Source organism: Pongo pygmaeus, chromosome 1 (assembly GCF_028885625.2).
Source record: "Pongo pygmaeus isolate AG05252 chromosome 1, NHGRI_mPonPyg2-v2.0_pri, whole genome shotgun sequence".
Lineage (NCBI taxonomy): Eukaryota > Metazoa > Chordata > Mammalia > Primates > Hominidae > Pongo > Pongo pygmaeus.
The window spans coordinates 138,850,700-138,867,257 of NC_072373.2; positions in this window are offsets into that span (position 1 = coordinate 138,850,700).

The following is a 16,558-nucleotide window of genomic DNA, read 5'->3' on the forward strand; positions in this document are numbered from 1 at the left end:
CCCTATATTTCTGCAGTTGTAGCTGTGCTCCCTCTCAATGCTCTGAAAGTGTGGGCTCCTCTCCTACTTGAGTACTGGCTGTAGATCATGGCTTGGCCCTCTCCCAGGCTGCCCACCACAGCTCTGGGGTGATCTCAGGGTTTATGTTTCCTCCTCAACTTGGAAGCAGCAGAGGAAGGGATCTTCACAGTAGTTGTGACCAAGGATCTTTTGCTTGTTTCCTGTAGGCACCACCCCCAGAGAGATGAAGATCAGCAATTGCTCAGTGCAATCAGCCCAGCATGGGGGGGTTCTGTACTGTGGGCCCAAGTCAGGGGTTCCCTGCCTGGTGATGAGCAGAGAATGTGGGTAAGATCCATAGGAGGCAGACTGGCCTCCTCTCCTTCAGTTGACTGCAGCTTGTTGGAGGTGTGGATAAGTCACTTAGGGTCTTCATTAGTCTGAGGGTAGCAGGGGTAGTACCACTGCAGAGGCAATGGCAGAGAGGCTTTTGTTGCCCCCAGGGGCTCTACCTCTGAGAAATGTGGAGCTGTTGTTACTGGGAGTGTTCAGCCAGTGAGGTGGGATAGCTGCACTGCCGGCATGAGCTTGGGGCTCTGCTTGTTGAGGAGAAGGGGATTGAGGGCTCACCAAGAGGAGAGGCTGGTATTTGTTCCATATGTTGCCTGTGGTGTGCTGTAAACTCGGGTGTATCCCTCAGGCTGTTTCTTCCCCAGACCACTGGCAGCAGGGAAGGAACTGCTGCTGTGGCGTGGCAGAAGGGCTTTAGGATGCCTCTGGGAGCCTCTCCTCAGGGAAACTTTGGACCACTACCAGTGGGTATGCTCAACCATGGATGAAGTGTCTGTTCTGTGGTTATGAGCCAAGGACCCTGCCTGGTAAGGAGTGGGGTGGGGATGGGGCTCCTAGAGAAGAGGGACTGGACTCCTCTCCATATGGTGACTATGGTATATTGGAGGTGCCAGCATAGTGACTAGGCCCTTTGCTCCTTTCCCAGCCTGAGGGCTGTTAGGGTGGTACCAGTACAACTGTAGTGACGGAGGGGTTGTAGTTTGACTCTGGGATTTCCTCCTCAGAGAAATGCTGGGCTGCTTCTGCCTCTGATTGCAGTGATCAGGCAGGGGCATGGTGGTTGTGCTAGAGTCCAGGTTGGGAGGCCCTGCCCAGGGAAGAGAAATGAGGACCAGGACCTGCATGGAGAACAGTCTGGCTACTTTTCCATGAGGTGGTTGCTCTGTGCTGGGAATTCAGACCAGTCCCAGCTCCCCACAGACTCTCCAGAACCCAGAGACAGCAAGGGTGAGGGCTGTGAGACAGCAAAGATGGCAACCCGTCCCCTCCCACTGGGAGCTCTGTCCAGGGAGTTACAGAACTGCTACTGGCTTAATAGCCCATATACAGGATTAGGGATCCACATAACAAACACTCTTGCCAGTTTTCTGTGGGACTACGGCAGTATGCTGGGGGTCTGCTCCAGTCCCTAGTCACCTCAGATTTTCCAGTACCTGAAGCTATCAACAGTGAAGGCTGCAAAACAACAAAGATGTTGGCCTGCCCCTTCTTCTGAGAGCTCGCTCTGTCCCAGGGAGGTATGGACCTGTTGCTGGTCCAAACACACCTGTAGGAGGTGGATGGAGACCCCAGTTGGGAGGTCCTGCCCAGTGGGGAGGAACAGGATCAGGGACCCACTTAAGAAAGCAGTCTAGCGATGTTCTTATAGAGCAGCTGTGCTATGCTTGGGGTCTGCTCCATCCCCCAGTCGCCTCAGACTGTCCAAAGCCCAAAGGCAAGAATGGCTAAAGCTATCAAACAGCAAAGATGGCAGCCCACCCCACACTCTGTGACCTCTATCCCAGAGAGGTTTGAAATCGGTGGGTTGGAAAACACCAGTGGGGGTGACTAGAGACCCAGCTGGGAGATTCTGCCCAGTGAAGAGAAATGGGGTCTGGGATCCACGTGAATAAGCAGTTTGACTGCCTCTCTGTATAGCTTCTGGGCGATGCCAAGGGACCACTGCAGTCCCTAGTCAACTCGGACTCCCTAGAGCCCAAAGGCAACAATGGCTAAGGCTATGAAATAACAGAGATGGTGGCCTCTCTCTCCCCTTGGGAGCTCCATCTCAGGGAGGTGTAATGCTGCCACCAGTGGCTGGCTTGTTTCCCAAGCCAGTGGGTCTTACCCTGCAAGATGCCATGGAAACAAGGCCTGCAGACTGTCACTGCTCAGCCCCCAGGATTCAGCCCATTTCCTAGGGACATATATAGGGGTCTAACCTCCTGCTTTGCCAGAGTTGCAGCTGCTTTTGCTAGGAAGCCTGGGTAGCTGCTGGGGTTGTGTGTGTGTGTGCCTGAGTGGCTGCTCTGCCAAGACTCCATATAGCTCTGCGTGTCAGACTGAAGGCCCTGATGGGGTGGATCCATGAGAGGATCTCCTGACCCGAGAGTTGCAAAGATTTGTGGGAAAAGTGGGGGGTCTCAGGGGTTGCTCACTCACTCACCACTTCCCTGGGCCGCGGAGGCGCTCCTGGCTCCATGTCATTCCTGGGTGGGCAGTCATCCTGCCTTGCTTTTCTCCATTCTCCGTGGGTCAGCTTGTTTCCTTGATGAGTTTCCAATGTGTGTACTTGGATGTTTCCATTGAAGGTGCTGTATTTACTCACCCATTCCATTTCTCTTCATGAAGTGGCATACACTAGGTACTTCTGTTCAGTCATGTTGGCCAACTCCGTATCGATATTTTTTTCTTTAAGCATAAAAACCTTGGAGATAAGAGAAGTAAAGAAGAGAGACTTCCACATGAAATTGTTATTGTTATTGTTGGTAAACATTTATGAGGCATCATATGAATTAAACTTAGATAAAAAGCTTAAAACAAAACTAAGACTTTGTCCCTGTGTTGAAAAATAAGGGCAATCAGTCCCTTTATTTTAGTCCTTTTTACAACTGGTGTGTTTCTGCATCTGAATCAATCATGCTACAACCTTTAAAGGTTCTTAAACACCATTAAAATGAAAAATTGGTGCACTACAGTCTGCTCATCTCACATACATAGATGTTGACACTAAAGAAATAGCAATTTAATTCAGCATGACTTATTGTGATCTGCTAAGTGAAGATGTACTTGGTACTGTAAAGGACGAAAACCCTGTTTCTTTTCTTGTGGAGCTGAGTTTACATTCTGGTAGAGAAGTTAAGATACATAATAAAGTAATAATAAAATATAGAATACATCACAGCAATACCCAGAAACTGTTTGCTAAAGAGATTAATATGGCTAGAAGGGAACCTGGTACTAATCATCAGGACAATGGGAGAAAGACCCTGAAGGCATTTCAGAGATCTTTGAGGCTGCTCCCCCGATCACAGTCTGAGAATGTTAGGATCTTGAGGGCAGCAAGGGCTTGCTACCTTGAGCCTAGGTAGGGTAGGCTAGGGTCTCTCTGCTCTCTGCGTCCAGGAACAGGACTCCTCAGCCAGTTGTGGCTCAACTGGCCTCAGGTACGGCTCAACTTGTTGCTCCTAACGGTGCAAACTGTAAACCTTGGCAGCACCACACCTTCATTCAAACAGGCCCAGATGTGGCTCATGCTCAAACTACAGAAGGTGCAAGCTGTAAGCCTTGGCAGTTCCATGTGCAGAATGCAAGAACTATGGAGGTGTGGCTTCCTCCACTTAAATATCTGAGGGTGATTGAAAAGCCTAGGGGCACAGGTAGTGATTTGTCACAGGGGTGTAACCACTGCTGAGTTCTCTTACTAGGGTAATGCTTAGTAGAACCACAGGGGCTGGGCCACCCTTGAGACCCCAGAATTGTAGAGTCACTGGCAGGGGGTAATGCCTGCCTGGGAAAGTTACAGGCACCAGACTCCAACCCATGAGAGCAGCCACGTGGGCTGCACCAACAAAGCCATAGGGGCAGGGCTGCCTGATGCCTTCGGGGCTCCACCTCCAACCCTAGTGTGCATGGAGTTTAGGGAAATTATTCTCCAACTTTAAAATTTAATGTCTAACCTGCTGGGTTTTGAACTTGCTTTGGGCCTGTTACTCCCTTCTTGCCTGTTTCTCCCTTTTGGAATAGGAATGTATACCCTATGCCTGTCCCACCATTGTATCTGGGAAATAGATAACTTGTTTTGATTTCATAGTTTCCCAGATGAGACTTTAGGCTTTGGACTTTTAAGTTGGTGCAGGATGAGTTACGATTTTGGTGATTTTGGGGATGGGATGATTTTGCATTGTAAGAAGGACATGAGTTTGGAGAGTGAGGAGCAGAATGCTGTGGTTTCTTCCGACCAAAACTCATGCTGAGGCTTGGTCCCCAATGTGGCGGTATTGAGGAGGAAGTAAAAGCATGGAAAAGTAAGGTGATTAGGTTGTTAAGAGGAATTAATGCCATTCTCAAAGGAGTAGTTCTAACTCTGCAGGACTGGTTAGTTACTGCGAGGCCAGGTGGTTATATAAAGTGAGGCTGCCTCTCATATTTGGTCTCCTTGCACTTGCCTGCCTCCCCTTCTGCTTCTTTGGCATATTATGATGAAGCATGAGGCCCTTAACAGAAGCCAGCCAGATGTGGTTAACTGATCTTGGACCTCCCAGCCTCCAGAATCATGAGCTAAAATAGACCTCTTTCCTTTATAACTTAGCCACAGGTATTCTATTATAGTGACAGGAAACAGACTAAGACAATCTCCTAAGCAATCAAAATGAATAGAAAATTAACAGCATTATTGTAGACATGCCAACCTTTTTGCAAGTGTTTACCTGGAGTATTATATGTACATTAAATATATGTAACTCAAAAAATCCCTGTTACATATACTAGCCACTTAACTCCAATCACTGGCTATTCTTTTCATGAAATAAATAATAACCCTAAGTTTTCCTATTCTTAAGTTTTAAATATTTTGGATATATTTATTCATATAGGATAAACCATACAGTGGAGCTTTTCACAAAACTCACTGTTGGGTTAAATTTTTTCAAAAGGTTTCCCAATTAAAAAGTTCCTCGAGAAGAAACTGCATCAAATAACAAGCGAAATAACTAGGATCAAATTCACATAATGACAGGATCAAATTCACACATAACAATATTAACCTTAAATGTAAGTGGGCTAAATTCTCCATTTAAAAGACACAGACTGGCAAATTGGATAAAGAGTTAAGACCCATCAGTGTGCTGTATTCAGGAGACCCATCCCGCATGCAGAGACACACATAGCCTCAAAATAAAGGGATAGAGGAAGATCTACCAAGCAAATGGAAAACAAAAAAAAGCAGAGATTGTAATCCTAGTCTCTCATAAAACAGACTTTAAACCAACAAAGATCAAGAGACAAGGCCATTACATAATGGTAAAGGGATCAATTCAACAAGAAGAGCTAACTATCCTAATTATATATGCACCCAATACAGGAGCACGCAGATCCATAAAGCAAGTCTTTAGAGACCTACAAAGAGACTTAGACTCCCACACAATAATAATGGGAGACTTTCACACCCCACTGTCAACATTAGACAGATCAACGAGACGGAAAGTTAACAAGGATATCCAGGAATTGAACTCAGCTCTGCACCGTGCAGACCTAATAGACATCTACAGAACTCTCCACCCCAAATCAACAGAATATACATTCTTCTCAGCACCACATGGCACTTATTCCAAAATTGACCACATAGTTAGAAGTAAAGCACTCCTCAGCAAATGTAAAAGAACAGAAATTATAACAAACTGTCTCTCAGACCACAGTGCAATCAAACTAGAACTCAGTATTAAGAAATTCACTCAAAACCACATAACTACATGGAAACTGAACAACCTCCTCCTGAATGACTACTGGGTACATAATGAAATGAAGGCAGAAATAAAGATGTTCTTTGAAACCAATGAGAACAAAGACACAACATATCAGAATCTCTGGGACACATTTAAAGCAGTGTGTAGAGGGAAATTTACAGCACTAAATGCCCACAAGAGAAAGCAGGAAAGATCTAAAATTGACACCCTAACATCACAATTAAAAGAACTAGAGAAGCAAGAGCAAACACATTCAAAAGCTAGCAGAAAGCAAGAAATAACTAAGATCAGAGCAGAACTGAAGGAGATAGAGACACAAAAAACCCTTCAAAAAATCAATGAATCCAGGAGCTGGTTTTTTGAAAAGATCAACAAAATAGATAGACTGCTAGCAAGACTAATAAGAAAAGAGAGAAGAATCAAATAGACGCAATAAAAAATGATAAAGGGGATATCACCACCGATCCCACGGAAATACAAACTACCATCAGAGAATACTGTAAACACCTCTATGCAAATAAACTCGAAAATCTAGAAGAAATGGATAAATTCCTCGACACATACACCCTCCCAAGACTAAACCAGAAAGAAGTTGAATTCCTGAATAGAACAATAACAGGCTCTGAAATTGAGGCAATAATTAATAGCCTACCAACGAAGAAAAGTTCAGGACCAGACAGATTCACAGCCAAATTCTAGCAGAGGTACAAGGAGGAGCTGGTACCATTCCTTCTGAAACTATTCCAATCGATAGAAAAAGAAGGAATCCTCCCTAACTCATTTTATGAGGCCAGCATCATCCTGATACCAAAACCTGGCAGAGACACAACAAAAAAAGAGAATTTTAGACCAATATCCCTGATGAACATCAATGCAAAAATCCTCAATAAAATACTGGCAAACCGAATCCAGCAGCACATCAAAAAGCTTATCCACCATGATCAAGTGGGCTTCATCCTGGGGATGCAAGGCTGGTTCAACATACGCAAATCAATAAACGTAACCCAGCATATAAACAGAACCAAAGACAAAAACCACATGATCTCAAGAGATGCAGAAAAGGCCTTTGATAAAATTCAACAACCCTTCATGCTAAAAACTCTCAATAAATTAGGTACTGATGGGACGTATATCAAAATAATAAGAGCTATTTAGGACAAAGTCACAGCCAATATCATACTGAATGATAAAAACTGGAAGCATTCCCTTTGAAAACTGGTACAAGACAGGGATGCCCTCTCTCACCACTCCTATTCAACATAGTGTTGGAAGTTCTGGCCAGGACAATCAGGCAGGAGAAAGAAAGAAAGGGTATTCAATTAGGTAAAGAGGAAGTCAAATTGTCCCTGTTTGCAAATGACATGATTGTATATTTAGAAAACCCCATCGTCTCAGCCCAAAATCTCCTTAAGCTGAATAAGCAACTTCAGCAAAGTCTCAGGATACAAAATCAATGTGCAAGTATCACAAGCATTCTTATACACCAATAACAGACAAACAGACAGCCAAATCATGAGTAAGAGCCCATTCACAATTGCTTCAAAGAAAATAAAATACCTAGGAATCCAACTTACAAAGGATGTGAAGGACCTCTTCAAGGAGAATTACAAACCACTGCTCAACGAAATAAAAGAGGACATAAACAAATGGAAGAACATTCCATGCTCATGGATAGGAAGAATCAATATCGTGAAAATGGCCATACTGCCCAAGGTAATTTACAGATTCATTGCTATCCCCATCAAGCTACCAATGACTTTCTTCACAGAATTGGAAAAAACTACTTTAAAGTTCATATGGAACCAAAAAACAGCCCACGTTGCCAAGTCAATCCTAAGCCAAAAGAACAAAGCTGGAAGCATCACGCTACCTGACTTCAAGCTATACTACAAGGCTACAGTAACCAAAACAGCATGATACTGGTACCAAAACAGAGATATAGACCAATGGAACAGAACAGAGCCCTCAGCAATAATACCACACATCTACAACCATCTGATCTTTGACACACCTGAGAAAAACAAGAAATGGGGAAAGGATTCCCTATTTAATAAATGGTGCTGGGAAAACTGGCTAGCCATATGTAGAAAGCTGAAACTGGATCCCTTCCTTACACCTTATACAAAAATTAATTCAAGATGGTTTAAAGACTTAAATGTTAGACCTAAAACCATAAAAACCCTAGAAGAAAACCGAGGCAATACCATTCAGGACATAGGCATGGGCAAGGACTTCATGTCTAAAACACCAAAAGCAACAGCAACAAAATCCAAAATTGACAAATGGGATCTAATTAAACTAAAGAGCTTCTGCACAGCAAAAGAAAGTACCATCAGAGTGAACAGGCAACCTACAGAATGGGAGAAAATTTTTGCAACCTACTCATCTGACAAAGGGCTAATATCCAGAATCTACAAAGAATGCAAACAAACTTACAAGAAAAAAACAAACAACCCCATCAAAAAGTGGGCAAAGGATATGAATAGACACTTCTCAAAAGAAGTCATTTATGCAGCCAAAAGACACATGAAAAAATGCTCATCATCACTGGCCATCAGAGAAATGCAAATCAAAACCACAATGAGATACCATCTCACACCAGTTAGAATGGTGATCATTAAAAAGTCAGGAAACAACAGGTGCTGGAGAGGATGTGAAGAAATAGGAACACTTTTACACTGTTGGTGGGACTGCAAACTAGTTCTACCACTGTGGAAGGCAGTGTGGCAATTCCTCAGGGATCTAGAACTAGAAATACCATTTGACCCAGCCATGGATCACCATGGATAACCCAAAGGATTATAAATCATGCTGCTATAAAGACACATTCACACATATGTTTATTGAGGCATTATTCACAATAGCAAAGACTTGGAACCAACCCAAATGTCCATCGACGATAGACTGGATTAAGAAAATGTGGCACATATATACCATGGAATACTATGCAGCCATAAAACATGATGAGTTCATGTCCTTTGTAGGGACGTGGATGAAGCTGGAAACCATCATTCTCAGCAAACTATCGCAAGGACAAAAAACCAAACACCGCCTGTTCTCACTCATAGGTGGGAATTGAACAATGAGAACACTTGGACACAGGAAGGGGAACATCACACACTGGGGCCTGTCGTGGGGTGGGGAGATGGGGGAGGGATAGCATTAGGAGATATACCTAATGTAAATGATGAGTTAATGGGTGCAGCACACCAACATGGCACATGTATACATATGTAACAAACCTGCACGTTGTGCACATGTACCCTAGAACTTAAAGTATAATAAAAAATAAAGGGAAAAGTTCCTTGATAGGCTATATTTTCCTATCTTATTGGCATAATGGCACCTACCACATAGGTGCATAGTGAGAACTTACTAAGCCACTGCATAGAGATTTCTTAGTTTAGATGTGGATACATAGTAAAGGTTCAACATATGGTAGATGTTTGTACCCCCAAAACATTCTTAACAGCACTTTAAATAATCCATTGAGAAGGGGGAAAATAATACAATGTCCATTTGTATTATTTCAGTTGCATTAGAACTTGACAGATGAAATCTTGACTTTCCACAGATGTATTATTCATAAAAAAAATTTATCCCAGACTACCCTCCTACATATAATTCCTCATGCTTTCAGGCAGATGCCCCTCTCTTTATCTCCTCCTCACCAACACTGTTAGTTGGTGTATGGTCAGAGCATACAAATATATTTTATTACCTTAAGTAAAATGTAATTAATAAATAAATCTCCTGGAAATTCTATTATAATACATTCTAAAGCCAAACTGAAATGATTGCAGAATTATTCACTGTTTTAAGTTTTGGCACAATTTACCCCTTAGTAGAGTCATTCAGAGTCTCTTTACCATGACCCTATTTCTAGAAAACATTCTCATCAAGCACAGTAGGGAACCATTCTTTGAGGACCCTTAGCCCATGGGTCACATGGATAATATTACCTATGGCATGCTAGATAATGAAAGGTGTGTATATTTAAGAACTTTTCTTTTGTGGGAATAGAGTAGAACTCTTCTTTTGTGGGAATAGAGAAGGAAGTAAAAGCATGGAAAAAAAGTAAAAGCATGGAAAAGTAACTAAGCTAAGAATTAAGCTAAGTAAATGAGCTAAGAATTTCAGTGTGGGTTTTGAATAGGTAGTAGAACAAAACAAAAAGGTAAACCCTGGCACTTCTTATCTTTTGTCATTTCAACTCCTGGCTGCCCATAGTTAAGGGCCTTGCCACTCAATCTGAAGACTAGTAACATGGGAAACCCCTGGGAGCTGGTTAGAAGCTCAGCATCTCAGGCCACACCCCAGGCTTTCTGAGTAAGAATCTGCATTTTAACAAGATCCACAGGTGATGATGTACACACCAAAGTGTAAGAAGCACTTGTTTAAGGTGGAAAGGAAAGGAAAGGAGGCACTATCAGAATTTTAAGAGAATCCATTCCAGGAGACAAATATAAGAGTAATGATGGTTACTTGGTTTCCTGCACATACATTTCCTATTTTAAATATAATGTAATATAGCTCTTGTTTAATTGCCTTTCAGTATAGGCTGTTTCCTTTACCAACTGTGTAAATTATCTTTATAATTCCCATGCATCAACTGGGTATTCTTCTTACTTAGCTTGAGAGGCACTTAGATGCTCTATAAAGTTTTGTTTTAATTAACATAATAAAAGCAGAGAATTCAAAAGAACAATCTTTGTTTCAATCTGGAAACCTTTCCATAAACTAACATATGCCTTAAAAATTCCTACATACTTTAGCAAAACAAAAGGGAAACAAACCAAAAAAAAAAACCTGGTAATATTCTATTTTGAAAGATTTAGAAAAATGTGCATAAACCTGCACTTGCATATTATGTGTTGTAGCTATAACATTTTTACTTTAAAAAGGAATTAAAATTAAGCTGACAGTATTTTGCCTGAAGTACCTCCTTATGACAGTAGATGGCTTCAATTATTTAGAAATTACATACATAATAAAGTCTCTTTTTTAAGTTTCTATATTGATCAGTTTGGAAATGTAAACCTTTTACCATTTAGGAACTAGAAAAGCAATTTTAAAGTTAAAATGGTTTTACCACAATTTTTTACATGACTGATTTACTCTGCATTTTTTAAAATTTCTGTAATTTTATTCTTTCTGTTATCTGACATGTTTTTAAACAAGGCAAATAATTGAATGGTACAATGAAAGAAACTTAGAGATTCTAGTTCAAAATTTCAGCTTACAGAAGGGAAAACAGCCCCCCAGAATATTAAATGCCTTGCCCGTACTTTCTCTGCAAGTAATTTGTAGAATGAGAACTGGAACCCAGGTTGGTTTATTGCTTTTCCTACTTCAATTCCTAATGTTGAGGGTTATATCTCAATGCTCACTTTTTTTAAAGTTTTTATCTTTTGTTCAGAAATGTAAAATGTACTTTACTGTCTTCTTCCTTAAATGTGTTAAGGAACTCTTTTCTGCTATGAACTTATAATAATCCAATTCTAAACACATTTTTACCCATATTTGTTGCTACACTTATACTTTTGAAATATAGTGGACATACAGTGTATGGTATGTGACAGAATAGAACGGTCTCACTATGCATTACTGTTTGAAAACAGCCAACTATCTTATTGTTCTTTCATTTAATGGTGATTGAAGAGTTGCTATCTGTTACCCATTGTATCATGAAGAAGTCCTAGAAAGATGAATATGGCCATATTGTATTTCAAGGGGGCTCATTGATGACCTAGGTAACAGTGATCAAAATGCAATACAAATATATAGATCTTTGAAATTATTAAGAGCTTTAAAAATTAATATCACCACCATCAAATTATATTACCAAATGTCTCTGTTTTCAAGTTTTCTCTAGACTGCACAGAAGATTTATTGTGTCTGAAATTCTTAAGGAGATAACATGCAGACATGGTCAAATTTTACAAAAAAAAAGCTACACATTCTTTTGGATAGTAGATTATAAAAAGAGGATGCAGTATTTGGAGAGTAACAAGAAGTCATTGAGGAACAGATCGACCAGCAGATTGTAGAAGGAGATAAAGAGGCAAGGATAGGAACTGAAAACACTAAGAAATCCTCGCTGGCAAGCTGATGTTAGAACCATCTGCATGCATGTAATGGGTATAGTTGATACTTGCAACCTGGGCTGAAAGGAATTATAAAATCCAGCACTTTTCAATAATACATGATGAAATTCATGTTTTTAACTAGCAGAAAATATTTTACTTGGAAGACTATTTATTTTTGAAAATCAAAGTATTTTACGTATATGTATTTAAAATGTAGTTTTAGATAAAAAGAAAAAACAGATATCCCTTCTTATTTTGATGTATTTTGAGATATTAATCAGTATTTTTGGTTGTTTTCTTGGTTTATTTTTTTCCCTATGACTTTACTCATTGAGGCAGCTAGACTATGAACTAGACATTCCTTTTGGAAGAGTTTTCAAATCTTTGATTTTTAAAAATTTTAAAAGCCAAGATTCAGCCTTGAGACAAAACAATTAGAAAAATATCTAACAGGTCAAAGCCAGTTTTTCCTGTCCCCAAGACTGAAGACTCTCTAGACTTGTAGAAAAGGAGAGAAGTCAGAGGAAAAGAAAAGAGCCTAGATGCTGGGTACCTGAAAAAGGACCTGTGCCCAGCTTTCTCCTGGATTGATTCTGAAGGCGGGGTGGGGTACAAGTTTAAGGGATAGTAGAACATCTCCCTTTGCATAATTTTGGGTAATTCAAGAACAGAAGGAATATCATTTTTTCTATTTAATCTGGAGTTCACCCTATGTTCACCCTATGCTAGAGTTCACCCCCAGAGTTCACCCTATGCTAGCCCAGGAACAATATAGTAGAGATGGCAATATGGTATGTTAGACTTAAAAAGGGAGACTGAAGTAGCCTCACAGAGCACCTTTGTGCCCCAGCATAATGGTTGGAGGAGCAGCAGATCATTTCCCATAAGCCAGAGGCTAGTAGAGGGATGGGGTAGGGACTTCTAGTGTCTCACTAATTTTATCACTCTCCCAAATGTTACAGTAAGGGAGACAACCCCTCATATTGTGTTATGCCCAATTTCTGCTTCCAAAGAAAGAAGTAAAAACTAAAAGGCAGAAATGAAATCCAGAAGCAGACAGCCCAGCGCCACACCCTGGGCCTGGTAGTTAAAGATCAACCCCTGACCTAATCGGTTATGTTATCTATAGATTACAGATATTGTATAGAAAAGCACTGTGAAAATCCCTGTCCTGTTCTGTTCCATTCTAATTACCGGTGCATGCAGCCCGCAGTCATGTACCCCCTGCTTCCTCAATCAATCACGACCCTGTCACGCAGACCCCCTTAGAGTTGGGAGCCCTTAAAAGGGACAAGAATTGCTCAGTCAGGGAGCTTGGTTGTTGGAGACGTGAGTCTTGCGAAGCTCCCGACTGAATAAAGCCCTTCTTTCTTTAACTCAGTGTCTGAGGGGTTTTGTCTGTGGCTTGTTCTGCTACAACAGAAACTGGTGTCCAATACAAGGAGGACACAACTGTCAGCTTTGTGGACTGACAACTAGAACATAAGTCTCAACAGATAGTAGCATGGTCAGATGTTGACAACTAAAAACAGATGATAGCCCCCAGAACATATATGCAATCCCAATGCAACTGGGTTTGGGAGTGGGAACCTTGAGTTGACTGAGATTATTTTTCTAGCATCTGGTGTAATGGGAGCTTGAAATAGAAATTAAAACATTTCTTGTATACTTGAGTTTGTGGACTAAGATTTGTACCCTCTATTATCAATAGTGATAGATCTGTGCAAGTTTCATATCTTAATATTAGCAAATAAATTCTTCTTTAGATTTAATATGATATATCAAAACATTACAATGTAACAATTTTAATTGGTATATAAATTCAGATATCAGTCTCAGGCCGATAGATGCTCAAATGGTAATTCTACCAGCACTAGCTAACATTTACTGAATACATGCTATGTGCCAGAATTTGTCCTAAGCTGTTTAGAAGGCCTATTTTGTTTAATCCTTTTAGTAATGCTATGAGGTGAATTCTCTTATTATACATATATTCCATAGATGAGGAAGCTAAATAAACTGCCAAAGGTTACAAAGTTTGAACTTTGTGAGATTCAAGGTTCTTTAGCACAACCATTATGCCATTCTGCCTAAAAATGAATGAAATGCTGACTGCATCTTTAAAGTTACATCAACTCATAAGTAAATTCAAGAGACCTCTTACTCAAGGTGCATCCTACAGTCTTGGTTTCTGGTTTAACTCAAGTTTCCAGAGAAAGCAAGACTGCTGTGACTTTCTCCCTAGATAATCTGGTCATTGTGTGGGGCCTTTCCCCTTAGTCCTTCTTCCCATTTGGCCCTGGACTCCCAAATCACTATTTTGTGAGTTTTTTGTTTTCACACTTAAGCTTCTGTACTTTAATTTGTTTTTCTGACCTGGCTCTGGGTCCCTGAAGACTATTTGTTTATTTTTCCTAGGTCAATGACTTCATTCTGAAACCCAATATTCAGGAGAGGGGTAGAAAAAGGAGGCCCTGTTTTCAACAAAATACTCTTAGTAAGGGCAACTTGGTGTTGTCTTCCAATTCTGTGTTATAAACCTTCTTCATTGTTATCAGTAAAAACTAGCCTAAATAAGAAAGAGAAGAAAGCTTTTTGTGACCTTTACTTGACTTACAATACTTCAGTAACATCTGCTTTGAAATATGACTCTCATCTTGCCATTTCCTCTCATAGTATATAGTCAAATGTGATTTTCTTTCATACCTCTCACCTAGGATTATGATGTTGTTTTGAAGAAAAGTTTGAAAGTTAAACACAAATCTTTACTGAGAGTATTTGATATCTATGTTATAAAAATATGACTGAATAAAGTTATTCTTGAAGTTCTATTTTTATCCTTAAATTAAAGTTTAAAGAAAGGAAAGGGATTAGCAGTTATTATTAGATTTTTATGTTAAAAATTATGAACTTTCAATATATAAATTTCAGTTTTTCCCAATAGGCTTTATTGCTTCCTCTGTCTTTTCATATTCCTGTGCTGTCCATCAACTGTTTCCTATCCTTTTGGGATTTTCCTTAATTTCTGTTTGCATTACAATATCATATTTCTTTTATTTTAAATGATTTTAATTTCATTTTTAATATATAGTGAGAACATACTGTAATAACTTCTTTCACTTCTTTCAACTTTCAAAATAACTTTGTCTTTTGAAATTTTGCCTTCTAAAATAAGTCAAGTATTTTAGAGTCTACACAGAAATAAATATTCTCTTTTCTCTGAATTTTATGTATTTATAGAAAAGAGTTCCATGTATCTAAATACTTTTTAAATGTAGAGATGCTTGGTAAAACAGAATCTCCACTGTAATAAATATTTCTTCATTTGGATAATTCCATTGACAAAATTATGTGCAATAATTTGCAACTTTATGTATGCGTTTAGGCTTGAAGAAGGGTAGTTTTCTTTATTTTTTCCACAATAAAAATAGTTTTATTGGCCAGGTGCGGTGGCTAACACCTGTAATCCCAGCACTTTGGGAGGCCAAGGTGGGCAGATCTCCTGAGGTTGGGGTTTGAGACCAGCCTGAACAACATGGAGAAACCCTGTTTCTACTGAAAATACAAAATTAGCTGGGCGTGGTGGCGCAAGCCTGTAATCCCAGCTACTTGGGAGGCTGAGGCAGGAGAATTGCTTCAACCCAGGAGGCGGAGGTTTTGGTGAGCCAAAATCATGCCATTGCACTCCAGCCTGGGCAATAAGAGTGAAACTCCATCTCAAAAAAAAAAAAAAAGCTTTATTATTGTATATTTATCTAATTATGAAGGTAGCACATGCTTAGAGTTCATAATGCCTTTATTATAAAATAATCCAGCAGTTCTATGCAGTAGACTAGGTATACACATAGCAACATAGATCTAAAAATCACAGTACTATGTAAAAATGTGAGGAACAGGATGTCATACTAAGTAAATCTAAATACCTACATACAAATACCTAAACTACAAAAATGCATTTTGTAGAAATACATACAAACTGAAAGATTTACATAAAATGCATTAGAATAATGTGTGTATGTTTGGGGGGAGGAGGTATTGGGTGATCTGCATGGAAAATAGAGATAAAAGAGAATAAAAGAAGAAATTTCAGATAATAAAGAAATGTACAAAGAAGTTAAAATCATCATCAATCCCACTACTTGGTGATGATCACAGTTAACATATTTTGGCATACGGCCATCCAGATAACACAAACACACTTTAAAGTAGAATTATAATTTGTTTATTAATCTTCAATTTTTTTTTAAGACAGAGTCTCGCTCTGTCACCCAGGCTGGAGTGCAGTGGCACTATCTCAGCTCATTGCAACCTCTGCCTCCTGGTTTCAATTACTGAAAGTGATTCTCCTGCTTCAGCCTCCTGAGTAGCTGGGATTATAGTGCACACCATCATGCACGGCTAATTTTTGTATTTTTAGTAGAGATGGGGTTTCACCATGTTGATCAGGCTGGTCTCGAACTCCTGACCTTGTGATCCGCCCGCCTCGGCCTCCCAAAGTGTTGGGATTACAGGTGTGAGCCACCGTGCCTGGCTAATCTTTAATTTTAACAATACAATATAAATGTATTGATATATATAAACATTTTTCATGTAGTACATTCATGGATGTGCCCACTTATTTAATGACTACCTTACTGATACATATTTAGATTATTTGCAGTTTTTGGTTATAAC